Source organism: Petaurus breviceps, unplaced genomic scaffold, assembly GCF_028583685.1.
Source record: "Petaurus breviceps papuanus isolate PSGF00001 unplaced genomic scaffold, PetGlider_PUasm1.0 151, whole genome shotgun sequence".
Lineage (NCBI taxonomy): Eukaryota > Metazoa > Chordata > Mammalia > Diprotodontia > Petauridae > Petaurus > Petaurus breviceps.
Window position 1 is genome coordinate 25549535 of NW_027185712.1, and position 16253 is coordinate 25565787.

The 16253-nt window shown below is 34.5% G+C and overlaps 1 pseudogene; it reads right to left on the reverse strand.

Moving 5' to 3' along the window:
- Nucleotides 1-2035: 2035 nt before the first annotated feature.
- LOC138153929 (translationally-controlled tumor protein homolog pseudogene) lies at nucleotides 2036-2740 on the reverse strand (annotated as a pseudogene).
- Between the last annotated feature and the right edge of the window lie 13513 nt (nucleotides 2741-16253).

The window sequence follows — 16253 nt, forward strand, 5'->3', positions numbered from 1 at the left end:
GATGGGGAGAGACAGATTGGGGTAAACTATCTGATACAGAAGAGGCAAGGAAAAATGGTTACAATGGAGGGGAAGAATAGGAAGGCAAAAGGGAATGGGTCAACCTTATCCCCATTGAATCTGGATTGAAGAGGGAGTGAAATACACACTAAATAGGGTATCTCACCCTCCAGGAGAATAGGGGGGGGGAAGGGGATGAAAGGGGGAATGATGGAAGAGAGGGCAGGCTGGGGGGAGGGAAGTTGGAAGCACCCACTTTTGAAAAGGGATGGGTTCAGGGTGGAGAGTGGAGTGGGTGAGAGGTGGAATGGGAGGGAGGGAAGTGTAGTCAGACTTTTACAATATATCTACTATGTTTTTTTTTTCCATTAGCCACACATGTACAACCGATACTGAACTGCTTGTCTTCCCACTGGGGGTGGGTGACGGGGAAGGAAGGGAATGAATCTAGAATTGAAAGTTTTAAAATCAAATATTCAAATATATATGTACATATATATGTGTGTCTGTGTATATATATACACATACATACAAATATATATATATATATATATATATATATATATATATACTATTATTAATACCATTCTTACATGTAATTGGGAAATAAGATATACAAGCACTGAGGCATAGAGATCCACTGGAAAAGTCGAAAGGGGTATTGGAGAAAATATGGGAGAGAGCAGATTGGAGGAGGAGATATCCTGTGGGACTGCTATTTTGGGGTGGTGGGTGGGGGAAAAGCGGGAAGAAAATTTGTAACTCAAAATCTGGTGGAAACGAATAATGTAAATCAGAAGTTAATAAAGTATTTTTAAGTAAAAAAATAAAAAAATAAAATGGGCTTCTACAATTATTTATTAGCTCAATAGTTTATTTTTTTACTTTCAATTTTATTAATCTCACCTTTGATTTTCAAGATTTCTAATTTGATACTGAATTGGGAATTTTTAATTTGTTTTCTTTCTATGTTTTTTTTTTGTTGTGTGCTCAATTCATTGACCTGTTCTTTTTGTATTTTGTTAATGTAAGCACCTACAGATATAAATTTTCCCCTAAGTACTGGTTTGACTACATTCCATAAATTTTGGTATGTTGTCTCAATGTTGTTGTTCTCTTTAATGAAATTATTGATTATTTCTATGGTTTGTTCTTTGACTCACTTATTCTTTGGGATGAGATTATTTAGTTTCTAATTAATTTTTAATCTACTTTTCCACTGCCCACTGTTGAATATAATATGTATTGCATATTATCAAAATAATATATTTAATATTTCTGCCTTTTAACATTTGATGTTAACATTCTTTGTGTAGGTGACATGGGCTGATGAGAATTAAAAGGCACATTGCTTTCTATTCCCATTCAGTTTTCTCCAGAGGTCTGTCATATCTAACTTTTCTAATAATCGATTTTACCTCCTTAGTTGATTTTTTGGTTGAATTTATTAAGTTTTGAGAGGGGACAGTAGAGATCCCCCACTAGCACAGTTTTGCTATTTCTTCCTATATCTCACTTAACTTTTCTGTTAAGAATGTGGTTGTTATGCCACTTGGTGCATATGTGTTTACTATTGATATTGTTTCATTGTCTATGGTACCTTATAGCAAGATGTAGTTTCCTTGCTTAACTCTTTTAATTAGGTCTATGTTTTGCTTTTGCTTTGTCTGAGATCAAGCTTGCTAACACTGATTTTTTCATTTTTTTTTAAATTTTAGCTGAAGCATAAGAGATTCTGCTTCAACCTTTTACCTTTACACTATGTGTCTCTGTTTCAAATGTTTTTCTTGTAAACATTATATTGTACTATACTGGTTTTTGATCTACTCTACTATATATTTTTGTTTTATGGGAGAGTTCATACCATTTGCATTGACAGTTATGATTACTAACCATGTATTTTCCCTCATCCTATTTTTCTTCCTGTTTATCCACCCTCTCCTTTCACCCTGTCTCTCCTCACAAGTTTTTTGTTTCTGACCACTGACTCCCTCAATCTGCCCTCCCTTTGCTTTTCTTTTTTTTTTTGGGGGGGGGGTTTAAATGCTTTTTATTTTAGACAACCTACATGACATGTTTTTAAAAACAATGCCTCCACTCCAAATAAATCAAGGTCAAAAATAAATGAATAAATCTCAAGATGACATCAGTCCAAGTTTGTCCAAATCCTGGTGTTGTGTAGATGACAAAAAGCAGCAGCCAGTTATGATGACAGGTGATTCAAAGTAATCAGCTGAATTTGTTAAGATTTCTACATTTCTAAACCATCCTTAAAGAAAATCATATATGGAGTCACACCATCCTCACGGAAATCCAAGAGAGCCACCATGCCATCTAAATTCATGTTTTCACCTATGAAGAACTGATAGCTTTTAAAATTAGCAAGGATGTGTTTGATCTGTTCTGCAGCTCCTGTCATAAAAGGTTTTACTCTATCTGGCTTGTGTTCTTCAAGTCTGCCTTTGATTGATTTCATATAGTCTTTGATGTACTTTTTGTAGGATTCTTTTTTGAAACTAGTTTCTTGAAGATGATGGTTTATTACTATGTCAACTCTAATGATTACAGTGGCATCTGTTCCTTCACCCTCAGGACCTTCATCAGAGGCATTCCCACCCATGAGTGAATCATCAATGGTACCCTCTGTCCTATTGACCATCTTCCCCTCCACCTCTAGGCACAGCCCGTTCGCTATCTCCCGGATCTTGTAAATGTCGGAGAACATCTCATCAAAGCTGATGAGGTTCCCCCCCCCCCACCTTTACTTAAGCTCTCCCCTTCAACTTTCCTGTCCGGTAAGATAGATTTCTATATTCAACTTATTGTGTATATTATCCCCCATTTGAGCCAATACTGATGAGAATAAGGGTCAAACAATGCCCACTGCACACTCTCACATCTTCCACTACATTGTAATAGGTCATCTGTGCCTGTTCATATAAAATAATTTAACCCATTCTACCTTTCTTGTCCTTCTACACCCAGTGTACTCCACTTTCTCATGCCTTAATTATTTTTATCATTCCCTTAAATTCTTTGACCTGTTAGCACTGCAATTTGGCTATAATGTTCCTTTGAATTTTTATTTTGGGATCTCTTTCCTGATGTGATCAGTGGATTCTTTTAATATTTCTTTTGCCTTCTGGTTCCAGGATATCAGGGTGGTTTTCTCTGTTACCTTCTTGAAATATGCTTTCCAGGTCTTCATTTTGATTATGGTTTTCTGGTAGTTCAATGATTCTGACATTATCTCTCCTCTATTTCTTTTCCAGATTAGTTGTTTTGTTTTGTTTTTCCATGAGATTTTTTACATTTTTCTTCTTTTTTAAAATTCTTTTGTATTTGTTTGATTGATTGTTGATGTCTCATAGAAGAATTAGCTTCTATGTGCCCAATTCAAATTTTTAAAGAGTTGTTTCCCTCATTTAGCTTTTGTAGTTTCCTATTTGGCCAACTGAACTTTTTAAGAAGTAATTTTCTTCAGTGGATTTTTGTATCTCCTTTTCCATTTAGTCAATTCTACTTTTTAACCAATTGTTTTCTTTTTTCAAGCTATTGATTCTTTTTCTATAATTCTCTTGCATCACTCTCATTTCTTTTCCCAATTTTTTCTCTACCTCCTTTATATGAATTTTGCTCTTTGTTGAGCTTTTCTCTGTGTTCTTTCTGAGCTTGACACCACTTCTCATTTTTCTTTGGGGTTTTGTCCATAATGTTATGATATTTTCCTCTCCTTAGCTTGTGTCTTGATCTTCCCTGTCACCATAATAACTTTCTATAGTCAGATTTTTTTTTGTTCCTGTTTTATGCTTATCTTTTTTTGGCCTTTTTCCTTCCTTTTAATTCAATCTCTGCTCCCAGTGTGGAAGGGGCACTGTCTCAGGCTTCTTGTGCCAGAGGCTGCAGACCCAGGCGGTTTCCCTGGTATTGTACTGATGTTGCACTGAGGCCCACAGGGGACCCTCATGTCTGGTGCTGCACTGAGGGAGTCAGGCAGGGGTGGCTTATGCTGCTGGAGGCCATAGGGGTCTGCCAGTTCACTTGGTGCTAAGCCTGGGTCCTAGTGCTAGAGTCTGGTATATTCTAAAGCTGATGGGGTGCTTCTGTGTTTCCTCGGGAATACACTGAAGTAAGTGGAAATCTGGTCACTGGAGGTTTTCTGTTTGCCCAGGATTATGTTGATGCATGTACAGTTTTCTGAGCTGGAGTCTTCCTTTTCCCCTGGCCATGCTGAGCTACAAAGGGAGGGGAGCTGATCTTGACATTTGCCTGCTCCACATCATTGGAGTTCAGAATCTTCCACTGTTACTGGGGTAGAGTTTGATGCTGGTTTGCTATAATGTTTCCTGTCCTGTATCGTGTTTCCCTTTTGCCCTAGTGAGATGGAGTTATTCTGCCAAACTTCTAACATTCTTGGGCTCAACGATTGCTTCACCCAATACTTTTGCTGGTTCTTCTGTTACAGAATTTATTTGGGGTCATTATTTTATGGTTGTTTGGAAGTGAATATGGGAGAGTTACAGTGATTTACTGCTTACTCTGTCATTTTGATTCTGGGAAGTTATTCCTCAATTTGTTTTAGGAACTAGGTTGAGGTTTAAGTTCCCAGAGTTAAGGGTTCTAATTTAGGGAAAAATAGGATCTAACCCTCAGATTATCAGGAACGGTACATTCCAGTCCTGACTTTATTACTAAAGGTGATGTAACTTCAACCCCCAAATTTCATAGTTGGAATTTCACATGTCATTTAGCACACTCCATAAATGAACAGCAGCCCCCTTTACAGTGCCCAGGCTAAACTATCATCCAGTTGCAGTTTGAAGATCTGGATATAGAGTAGGAGACCTGGGTTCAAATTATGTCTCAGGAATTTACTGCCTATGTGACATTGGGCAAGTCATTTCACCTCCATGGAATTATTCATCTGCAAATGAAATTGATGTTTGCGAAGGACTCTGAAGTCCTTTCCAGCTCTAAATCTGTGTCTGATGGAGAAATCATGACTTATAAAGCACTTCTTTTCACTTTTAGACATGCTTAACTCTTAGGAAACTTTCAACTTATGTTCATTCTGAATAAATCTCTTTTCAATACATTTTCAATGCTCTTACTTATTACCATTAGAACAAAGCAGAATATTATTCTTCTAACCTGACAGCCCCTCATACACTTTAGAACAGCAATCATTTTCCTTCCTATTTCCCTGCCATCTCAATACTTCCTTCTCTAGTTATTTCAAATGCTCCTTGTGTGGAATAGTTTCCAGTACATTTATCATTTTGCTTACCATTATCTTGATGTGCTTTAATTTGTTAATATTCTTTATAAATGTGATGACCAGAACCAGACATAAAATTCCAGAAGTGGTCTGACCAAAGCATTGTACAATAGGACCATAATCTTCCTTAATGATGCTTCTATTAGTGGAGGCTAAGATCTTCTGAATCATTTTCTAGCCATAATTCCTAATTTTTGTACTCATGAAGTTAATAGTCTGAACTAGTGTGAAACTTTCTATTTTTTCCTTGTCAAATGTAATTGTGTTAGTATCAGTGTATTTATTGTCTTAACTTGCCTATATCTTTTAACATACAAACCCTGTTGTGCAATTTTTAACTACTTTATATGGCCAACCTTTCTAATCATTCATAAAATTCCAAATCTATGCAATTTTGTTATCATCCAGTGCCTATCTCATTTTTTCCGAAAGATGATGATTATCTTTTTCCACAAAAAAAGATTTGTAAAACCTTTTGTTGAAATCTAAGGATACTAACTTTACTGCAGTTTTTTAAAGATAACAATATAGTTTAAAAAATGAATAAACTCAATCTGGTTTGACATAATCCTGCAGAACCCATGCTGGCTCTTAGTGATAACCATTTTCCTTTCTCTATGCTCAACATCTATCACTTAATACAGTATTGATATTTTTTTTTCCAGGAATAAAATTTGTTTATCTTCTATTTCTAAATAACATTTACCAATGGCAATAACTCTATAATCAAATGCACTAGTTCCTTCAAAACCCAAGAACACCCTTCTCAAATGTCTTTTTTCTTTGTGGAGGGGGGAAGGCAGAGCAATTGGGGTTAAGTGACTTGCCTAAGGTCACATGGCTAGTAAGTGTTAATTGTCTGAGGCCGGATTTGAACTCAAGTCCTCCTGACACGAGGGCTGGTGCTCTCTTCACTGTGCCACCTAGCCGCCCCAGGCCTTCTCAATTCTAATAACTTAAGTGTAATGAGCACAGCTCTGCAGTCTCTAAAATTTCTTCACATACAAGGTTTCAATCAGGTGAATTCTCTCACTTTCCGTACCTTTAAAAAATATAACAATTGAACTATATGATCTTTAAAATTCCTTTGATATTTTTCATCCAATAAAACTATCTGGTATTACTATATTTTTAAAATGGGGCATAAAACACACCTAAACAAATCATTACTTTACCTTTTGGAAATAGAAAAACAGTCAGAGTTTAGACTGAGTAATCCCAGTGGAGGGGAAAAAATATATATACACCCACACCCATACACACACACACACCACACACACATGTATGCATTATTACACATATATATTGAAATATGTGTGTATATACATGAATGTGTTCACACATGTATGAATATACATAAATGTATATGCATACATGAACACATGTGTACATGCATGTGTATGTATATGCATGTGTATATGTATACGCATATGTATATGTATATGTGTATATATGTGTGTATATGTATATGCATCTTGAAGGGCTCCTTGGGGGGAAAAAAAAAGGAGTATGCTAAGATCCAAATGCAGAATTATATCTTCTGCTTTTATAAGAATTTAACCCTGAGGTTTATGGGGTGCATAATCATTCCAACACATTCTTGGTAGGCCAGAGAAAATCATCACCTCCAGTGGTCCAAGATAATTCTGTTTTCTTTTACCTTGGGTACAGCCCTTCCGTGAGGAGATACTTTTCCCCCCAATTGAAAACAGTTGAACATGACTATATTGCTAAGTCTTTTGGATTATGCTTGCCCTGGAACATTTATCCAACTAATTGCTCTATTGAGAGGATAGTCTTATAAATACATAGCTCATTTGGATAATATGCTCTCATTTAGTAGAAAAGCAAGGTTAATATATTAACTGCTTTAAAAATTGGAAGGCAGCACAAAAATTCATTTACCTTTAATTCCCTTGTATCCTAGAGGGAGGAGGAGAACTATGAACGGTAAAACAGGAAACATGTAATTATCTCACTTGCTTGGGAAGCCGTGATCATATTTTTCTGAAACCAAATAACAGAGACAGCAAAGGCCAACAATTAGCTGGAGTTATGATTTCACTCCATGGGATTAAGTAGGGCAACTTATTGGAAAACAAGCCTCATTGTTTAAACATTTATTTTTTCAATTAGCTGCCTGCCAAATGGATTGCCTAAAACTCAAGAACTGGAAAACACAGAGATTCACTAGTTCACAAATGAAGCAAAGACATTTGGCATCATTCCTGAGAATGAAAGAAAAAAAAAAACCTATTTTGTTCTTGGTAATGATGAGTCACTTTCACAACATGACATTATGTAATGTAAAGCATTCCAAATAGTGGGCTTTTTGATTCATGAATGAAAAACGCTTTTATTCAAGGTGATTACAGAGTGCTCTATTGATATAAGCAGCTGGTATTTTCTACAAGGATTTTACAAATCAATGAAATAAATGAGCATTTCCTTCATTTTGAGACAATATGAAATGGGCCAACATTCAATCCCAACTTGTCTGTCCTTCCTACCAATGAGCATGATTACATTTTATGATTCCATAGAAGATACAAAAAAGAATAATTGAAAAAGTGTTGAAAGAAAGTTCAGCGGAGCAACACAGTAGAAAAATAAATTTTCATGATGTGACACCACATTTAGTAGCATGTTCAAACTTTAAATAAATTAATTAATATACCAACAACCAAAAAATTGTGATCTACTTCATCAGCAAAAATTTATTACCTATCTACTTATGTGTATATATTTTTTTTACTATAAACTATAATGTGTTTAGTAGTTGCTCTCTTGGTTTTATCATAAATTTAGACAAAAATCTCCATAACCAACAAAGTAGAGACTTAAAAATGAAGCAGCTGATTATTATCTTGGACAAGACTTTTAATTTCTTTGGCACAAGGAATTCTTCCTAAGTAAACTCTCTTCACTAATGCAAGCTGGAACCTGCTCTTCAAATTATACTCTCCCATTGTTTCATGAAACACTGAGATGATAAGTGATCTTTACCCAGGATCACATAGTTAATGTTAGAGGCAGAGATTGAATGTAGATCATCCGAGATATGAGAATTTCTTTGCATTAAATAATCTATATTGCCAGAGACTGAATTTAACATTTATCTTCCATTTACTGTAACTATTATTGTTATGGAATTTGGAATATGGAAATTAAAGTGACGTTGAATTGAATTTACACTATCCATTTTATAATTTCTAAAACTTGAAGTTTTTCATATTTCAAGACATGGCCAAATAACTTCAATTAAAACATTTTTTTAAGAGCAATTGGGGTTAAGTAACTTGCCCAAGGTTGCGCGGCCAGTTTTTTTTTTTTTGGGGGGGGGGGTGTTAAATATCTGAGGCCTGAACCGATCCCGGGTCCTCCCGACTCCGGGGCCAGCGCTCTTACTCACTGCGCCACCTAGCCGCCCCTAATTAAAATATTTTTAAAAGTAATTTCTGAGGATAAGAGAAAGAACATCGACCTGAAGGACAAAAGCTGAAGGAACCACTAAAAAGTTAATAATTTACGGGAAAAAATAAGAAAATTTATCCTAAATATATATGACTGCTTAGGTAAAAAGAGACAGTCATATTTCTGAGTGAGAAGTTTACAAAGCACTATTAAACCTAGATTTTTAAGCTCTCTCTGGGCAGGGATTATTTATAATTATTTTTGATAAGTTGGAGGTGATCTATTGATATAGAGTTACTACCATGGATCTTCCTGGTTATGAATTGCCATATTACTATAAAGATCTAAATCATACTCCCTCTCTCTACAAATAAAACCAAAGTAACAATATGACATGTCAGCTGATTAAGCATGAAGCATCATTTTAATGTCTTATGACAAATAAGATGGTATATTAGACATTTTCTCCAATTTTTATGATCTCTCAAACTTTTCCAAAATAGAAATTATGCTTGAGAAAGAAAATTCATTTGCTACCATGACATAAGACAGCAAGACCCTAAAAAGGTAAATATTCAATAAACTAACAGGAGAGAAGTCTACTTGTTAAGACTTAACTTACTCAATCAGTGTCTCCTGATCCATTGTCTAGCACACTCTGCCAGGGTTAAACAATCTGGCCCAAAGTCTTCCAGTGGAACTCAACTTTATGCCCATCTCAATATAAAGCAAAATAAAACAAAACAGACTCTTGCTCTATTTGGGACTATAACACTGTGTTACAACAGTATCCACCTAGAGAACTGAGGAAAAGAAAGAAATAGGTCAGGATGCTTGAGAGTGCATGGCTCCAAAAAACATAAAACAAAATCCTAGCATTCAGGTAGGCTTAATCTTGTTCTCCTAGAAATAATGTGATAAGTGAATACTGTGGGTGGCATATAGGAAGAGATTGACAAACAACAGATTTTGCATTGACCAAGAGAAAGATCATTACATATAAAAGAAAAGAAATTTGAACAATATAATATTATTCTGCACCCAATAGAAAAAACAAACAAACAAAACAAAACAGGAGAGAATGGGATATCTTCTAAAGAACAAAGATTTTGATACAACTCAAAGTAACGTGCTTTTGAAAATCTGAGCCTAATCAATAGTGGGAAAAAAAATGAATGTACAGTGAAAAAGAGGTATTCAAAACATTCCTAAAATGAAAATCAGGTCTTAAAAAATCATTAATTTTCAATGCCCCAGACAATAGAAATACAAAAAATGTGAATAAATATAATAATCAAACATAAGAAAAATACATTTGTATGCATACATATATGAGTGTATACATATATATGCATATATATATATGTGTATATATACACACCTCTATCTCTATCTTTATTTCTACCTACCTATATCCACATATGGAGTACACAAGAAGACAAGGGTAAAAACAGAAGTGAAACAGAAATGATGTTGTGAAACTGGCCTTAATCACCCTGGACTAAACTTCACAACAGCCTACCTCCAGGCAAAGTAATGTTTAGGGACTAAATTATAGAATGGGAGGGGAAATAAAAGGAGACAGAGACAAAGAGAGAGAGAAGCATAGAGAGAAGATATGGAGGTAAATATGTGGTGTAACCCTAACAAGTTTAAGTTTTAAAATAAAAAGAAAATATCTCCTGTATATTCTCTCAGGAAGAAGAGAATACTAGAGAATGGGCATGAAATCAAAGAGTGGGATTGAAAAGAGGGGAAGGAAGAAGGAAATGTTTTTTCAGTGTGTGTGGGGGGGGGTAGGGTGCCACAAAAGAATACTCTCTTAGATGAAGAGATATATTCTACAGAGGGAGATGGAGACCTTAGAGAAATTTAAAATTTAGTGAGACCACTCATATTTTCTCAGGAGAATGGGAATCAGAGCCCCTAAAGGCAACTGACACCAAGAAGAGTAGAAGGGAATACAACCAGACAGGAGATTTTTGTGGAAGATGTAAGGAAAAAAAAAGATCATGGGGATAGGCAAAAGTTAATAATGTACAAAGACATAGAAAAATTATTACTATATAGCAATATCCTATCACTTGTAGGAACTGGTCTTTCTAAGAATAAAACAAAACAGAAGAGAGTACCAGGATACAAGATCTCTAAGAAAGTAAAATAGAAAACTATTTTGAAGAGATAACTAAAAACAGATACTTTGGAAGCTTGAAATCCATGAGGAATAAAAAAGATTAAGGAATGAATAGATATGTTTTAAGACTATGCATCAAAGAATAAAAATATAGAATAGATATAAACAGAAGATAGTTAAGAGAATATTAGAAAAGTATGTAGCAAATGAAATTTTATGGGGTGGCTAGGTGGTACAGTGAATAGAGCACTAGCCCTGGAGTCAGGAGGATATGAGTTCTAATCTGGTCTCAGACACTTAACACTTATAACCCGTGTGACCTTTGGAAAGTCAGTTAATCTCAATTGCCCTACCCTCCCCCCTCCAAAAAGCAAAAAAAAAAAATGAAATTTTAAAATGGATAAAAAAGATGAAAAGGAGGAAATGAAATAGTATTTCACTTGTTTACTTAACTAAGACAAAAAAATATCTAAACAAAAGGAATAAAGAAAAAGAGAAAAAGCTAGTTTAAATTTTAATACTAAGTAAAGGGAGAAAGAAATGTGTAAGGGTAAGGGGTAAAGGTCAATAGAAATCATTTGTATTAAATAAATTAAATTGAAACAACTGAGGAGATATTGTGTTATAGAGTAAGAAAGGAAAAATTGATTTAAAAATGCTAAAGATCAATGAAATAAAATAGGAATTTTTCATAATTTTAAATGTGAATGGATTAAATAATCCAATAAAATGAAAAAAGGTAAAATTATATTTAAGCAAACAAAACTCAGTATTTTTTTTTAACATATAAGTAACACTTAATGGAGCAGCTAGGTGGCACAGTGAATAGAGCACCAGCCCTGGAGTCAGGAGGAGCTGAGTTTAAATCCAGCCTCAGACACTTAACACTTACTCGCCATGTGACCTTGGGCAAGTCACCAAACCCCAATTACCCTGCCTTCCCCCCTCCAAAAAAAAAGGAAAAACTAAAAAAGAGAAAGAATTGAGCATAGTAAAAATGAAGTGCATGAAAAAAATAGCTATGCTTCAGGTGAGGCCAGAAAAATAATTCCAATCATACTTTCCAACAAATAAAAACCAAAAATCCATAGGATAAAAAGGAAACAAGTAAATTTCATTATGCTGAAAGGAATCAAAGGCAACAAGTCAATATTAATGTTGAGCTTATATAGTCACAATGCTTAGAATCTACTGGGTCCCTAAAGGAAACTGGCCTATAAAACTACGTAGACAATAATACGACAGTTGATATTTAAAACTTCTGAGGAAAAAAGTTCATGATTGATAGCATATTAGTTTATTAAACAATGCATGTCAGTTGCATAAAAATTTGAAACCATGCCCTCTCAGCTTGACACTGAACTCCAAACAAAGAAAAGGACACATTTTTATGCATTAAGACAAAAAAAATTAACAGGACATAAGCTAGGATAGACAATTAGACAATCTGTTTTCTAATTGGAGGAAAGATTATGGGCTTTCTGAATTTGGAGGGAGAGAACTAAGAGGTACAATTTCCTGAAAGCAGGAAAAATGATGTCCCAATCCCCTCAAGAGTCTGTATTCAATAAAAGGAATAAAGAACAGTATTTAACTGATCAGTACAGGGGCAGTTTTCAGATAAGACATATGGTTTGCTTGAGATGTATAATTTAGAGAAAATTCCTTGCATCAGTCTTCAGATCTGACTGGGTTTCTGGTCAGTATAAACTAGGGCCTTAGTTAAGGGTCTCTAAATAGCAAATATTGGTGGTCCAGCTTCCTAGCCATGCAAGGCTAGGTTCAAACAATGTCATTAAGTTGTCTGACAATTTCCATGATTTAATAAAGTTTTCTCATAAGACTGAAATTGGAGGAGACCCAAGAATCAAGAGGGAACTGAGTTAGATGTGGAATTGAGTCACAAGTTAAAATCAGTGTGGTTCAGTAAATTCCCACAATGCTCACAGTTCCAAAATAAATTTAAATGTCCTTCTCTCACTTTTTTCCCACAAGTCTAACAGATGGGTAAACACAGTGTACAATATAAAACTGAACAAATTTCTGGAGAGATAAGGACTAAAAGACTGAAGTCTAGATTATGAATTATATAATAATTATTTTACCAATAACTAACACATTTATTTCCTGGGATTTTAATGTTCCTAATTTTTCAAACTTTAAATCTCTTCTATTCACTCATGTAGAACAAAGAGAAAAAAAGTACCAAGTTCAATGAGAAAGTTTTCATCTTTCCTTGATTAATTTAATTCCTGAAATTTCCATATGAAGGTGTAGTAGCTCAAAGCTCCAAAGGGTATTTAGGGCACTCCCTTAAATGAATATAATTTGCAGAGCTATTATTTTCCAAATGAAAGAAGTAGATTAGTGTTCCAGGCCTTTAGGAAAGCCTGAAGTAAAATGCTTTTATTTTATTTTGTTTTCCCCTAAAATATAAGAACTCTGAACATATGTATAAGTAAAAAATAATGATTCAAAGAAAAGACTGAGAAAAATGGTAGTAGAGAGATTCAGATAATTAATGGGAAAAGGTCAGAAAAAGGCAGAAATAAATAGAACCAGTACCTATTATTCTTGCAAAGAAGTAGGGCCTATTCCATACTTGTTTCTGTGAAGAGAGACAAAGGTGGGGGGGGGCACAATACATATTTTTGAAGAAGAAAGGAAAATACTAATATAAAACTATTTTATTCAAGGATAACTAATCAACACATCTAGTTAGTAATATGTTGGTTATCTATTAAATGATACAAAGAAGAAAGTTTTCCAACCTTTTGAAATATGAAAGAGGTTGTTCTAAAACAGCATATAACTTAGGGGGGAGGGAGAAGGCAACACTGGAATGAGAAAATCAAAATTAGCTTTTGTTTAATGGGACACTATGCAATATTGATAGGAGATATTCATGGATGGGGGACTTGTGTGAAAAGCTGACAAAGAATGATTTAGATCCTGTTTAAGCTTAGTGTTTTTTAAAAAAAAGATAATATCCAAGCCATTTTTTTTTCTTAAATTGCTGTTATGATCAGGCTATGATTGAGTGCCACTAAGACTATGATGTATTGAAATCACTGAAGAACATTTAGTGGAGACTATAAAATAAAGACTTTGAAGAAACTGTCATTTCTCTTTCTCTCTCTGTCTCTCTCTCTCTCTGTCTGTCTGTCTCTCTCGCTCTCTCTTTCATCCTTGACTGTTGAGATGCATCTTTCTAAGTTTAGGGATCCTTCTCCTCCTTGTGACATAACTTATTTCTTATGAATATGAGAGGATTTTTTTTCCATCCAAAGGAACAAATTTAATGGAAGAATGGCTGCAATGGCAGCATAATAAGAGATAATTCTCCATCTTCAAATGCAGTTATAGAAAAATGTACATATGATGGGGTCAACTGATAGATGGTAAGCAATTCACTCAGAATGATCTTTCTATTATTAAAGTCATTGTATAGATTGATGTAGAAGATTGATTTAGCCATTGCCACTCCTACAGTCCATCATCCAGTTCAGAGAGAAGTGTCCAGCTTTAGATCATTGTCCACTGCTTTATTTAATATTGTCACATTCAAAGAAATGATAAACTTCCTGATTTATTCTTCATACCTTTAGAATAACTTGGGAAAAGAGAGAGACTTCAAAAAGGTGGCACACAATTTTTTTTGTCTATTTCTTTACCAACATTTTTGTTCATATGATCTTTATCTCATCATATCAGAGTCATTAATATTTGTTTTTTTATATAGCTTCTTATTCAAACTAGAGGTGAAGCATTCTTAGTTGAGAACTTTTCATCTTCAATCAGACTCAGTTGAAGCGTCAGTTGTTTTGTTGTTATTTTTGTTGTTCAACCACCTTTGCAAGTACCTTTTCCTTTAAGGTTACCTTTCACTTCCTCTATATGTATCTTGCATATTGCCATTTATGAATGGAATGTCTCCCTCATTATAATATAAACTACTGGAGTGCAGTGACTATGCTTGTTTTCTCTTTTTATATACAGCACTCAGAACAATTCCTGACATATAATAAGTACTTAATAATATGGTGATTGATAGGATGATTTTCTGGTTAAGGGAAGGAGTGTGTGTGTGTGTGTGTGTGTGTGCGCGCGCGCACATGTATGTCTATTTCTTTAAGCTTACCTGTAGGTAACAACACAACTTAGCTTTACTATTGGTATTGTATTCTGATTCCTTTGTCACTTACCAATATATCAACTTCTATGGTAAGCTAATAGTTGCTGTGAGATTCCCATTAAGGGCATTATAAACTTGTTGGTCTATACTTAGACTCACAGCAAGAGCAGGTTGACTATCTGTATATTTCTGCTCTATGGGATAATTTTGTACCTTAGGAGTTTTTATACACTTGTAGGAGGTAGACAGACATACAGACAGATAGCTAAATATTAATAGATACACATATTTCATAAATATACACATATCTGTGTGTATGTATGTACGTATGATATGTGTATGCATATACAAATATGTCCCTGGTTGTCACTTAGCCTCAAACAATACACACTGAATCCTTCACTTGAAATACCAGTTTCAGGGACCATAATTTTGTCAGATGGACTTTGAAAAACTGAAAGACTGTCTCTTTTTCTCAGTGCTCATTGAAGCGAATGTTAATTATTTCTCTTTAACTCTTCATTTAAAAGTTCAACTAACATTTCTATGGGTAATAGATGGTTGAGATGAATAGTCAGTCAGTCATTAAGCATTTATTAAGCATCTATTATGTGCTAAGCATTCTTACTGGCTCTAGTATTCATCTTGACCCATATGTTCAATGTCATTGTACAAAGAATAAATGACTATTGAATGGTATGCTTTGGGTAGCAAAGCACATACATAATGTATACATACATACAAACATGTATGCTAGTCCTGGCATCAGGAATACCTGAGTTCAAATCCAGCCTTAAATACTTATTTGCAGTGTGTCCCTGGGCAAGTCACTTACCCCTATTTGCTTCAGTTTCCTCCTCTGTAAAGTGAATTGGAGAAGGAAATGGCAGACTACTGTAGTATCTTTGCCTAGAAAACTCCAAGTGTTTACAAAGAGTTAGACACAATTGAAAACAACTAAATAACAAAAAATGTGTATATGTATATGCATATGTTCTTAGACAAATATGTGTCAAATAGTATACATCCTCACCGAGTGTGCCTTAAACATGTTGAAAGTGAAATCACAGGCTCAATCCAAATATACCATATGGTATACCAACTATACCATAAACACACTATTTTAATTACTTGTTGAAATTTAAAATAAAAAGACTAATTTACTAAATAGCTTCTATACATAGAATTTTTTTTATAAATGCTGAAACATAAGAGGAGGAAACACTTATCTACAACACCACAATGCACATGCACAATAGAATTATTTCTCAGATGATGTTGGGACATCATCA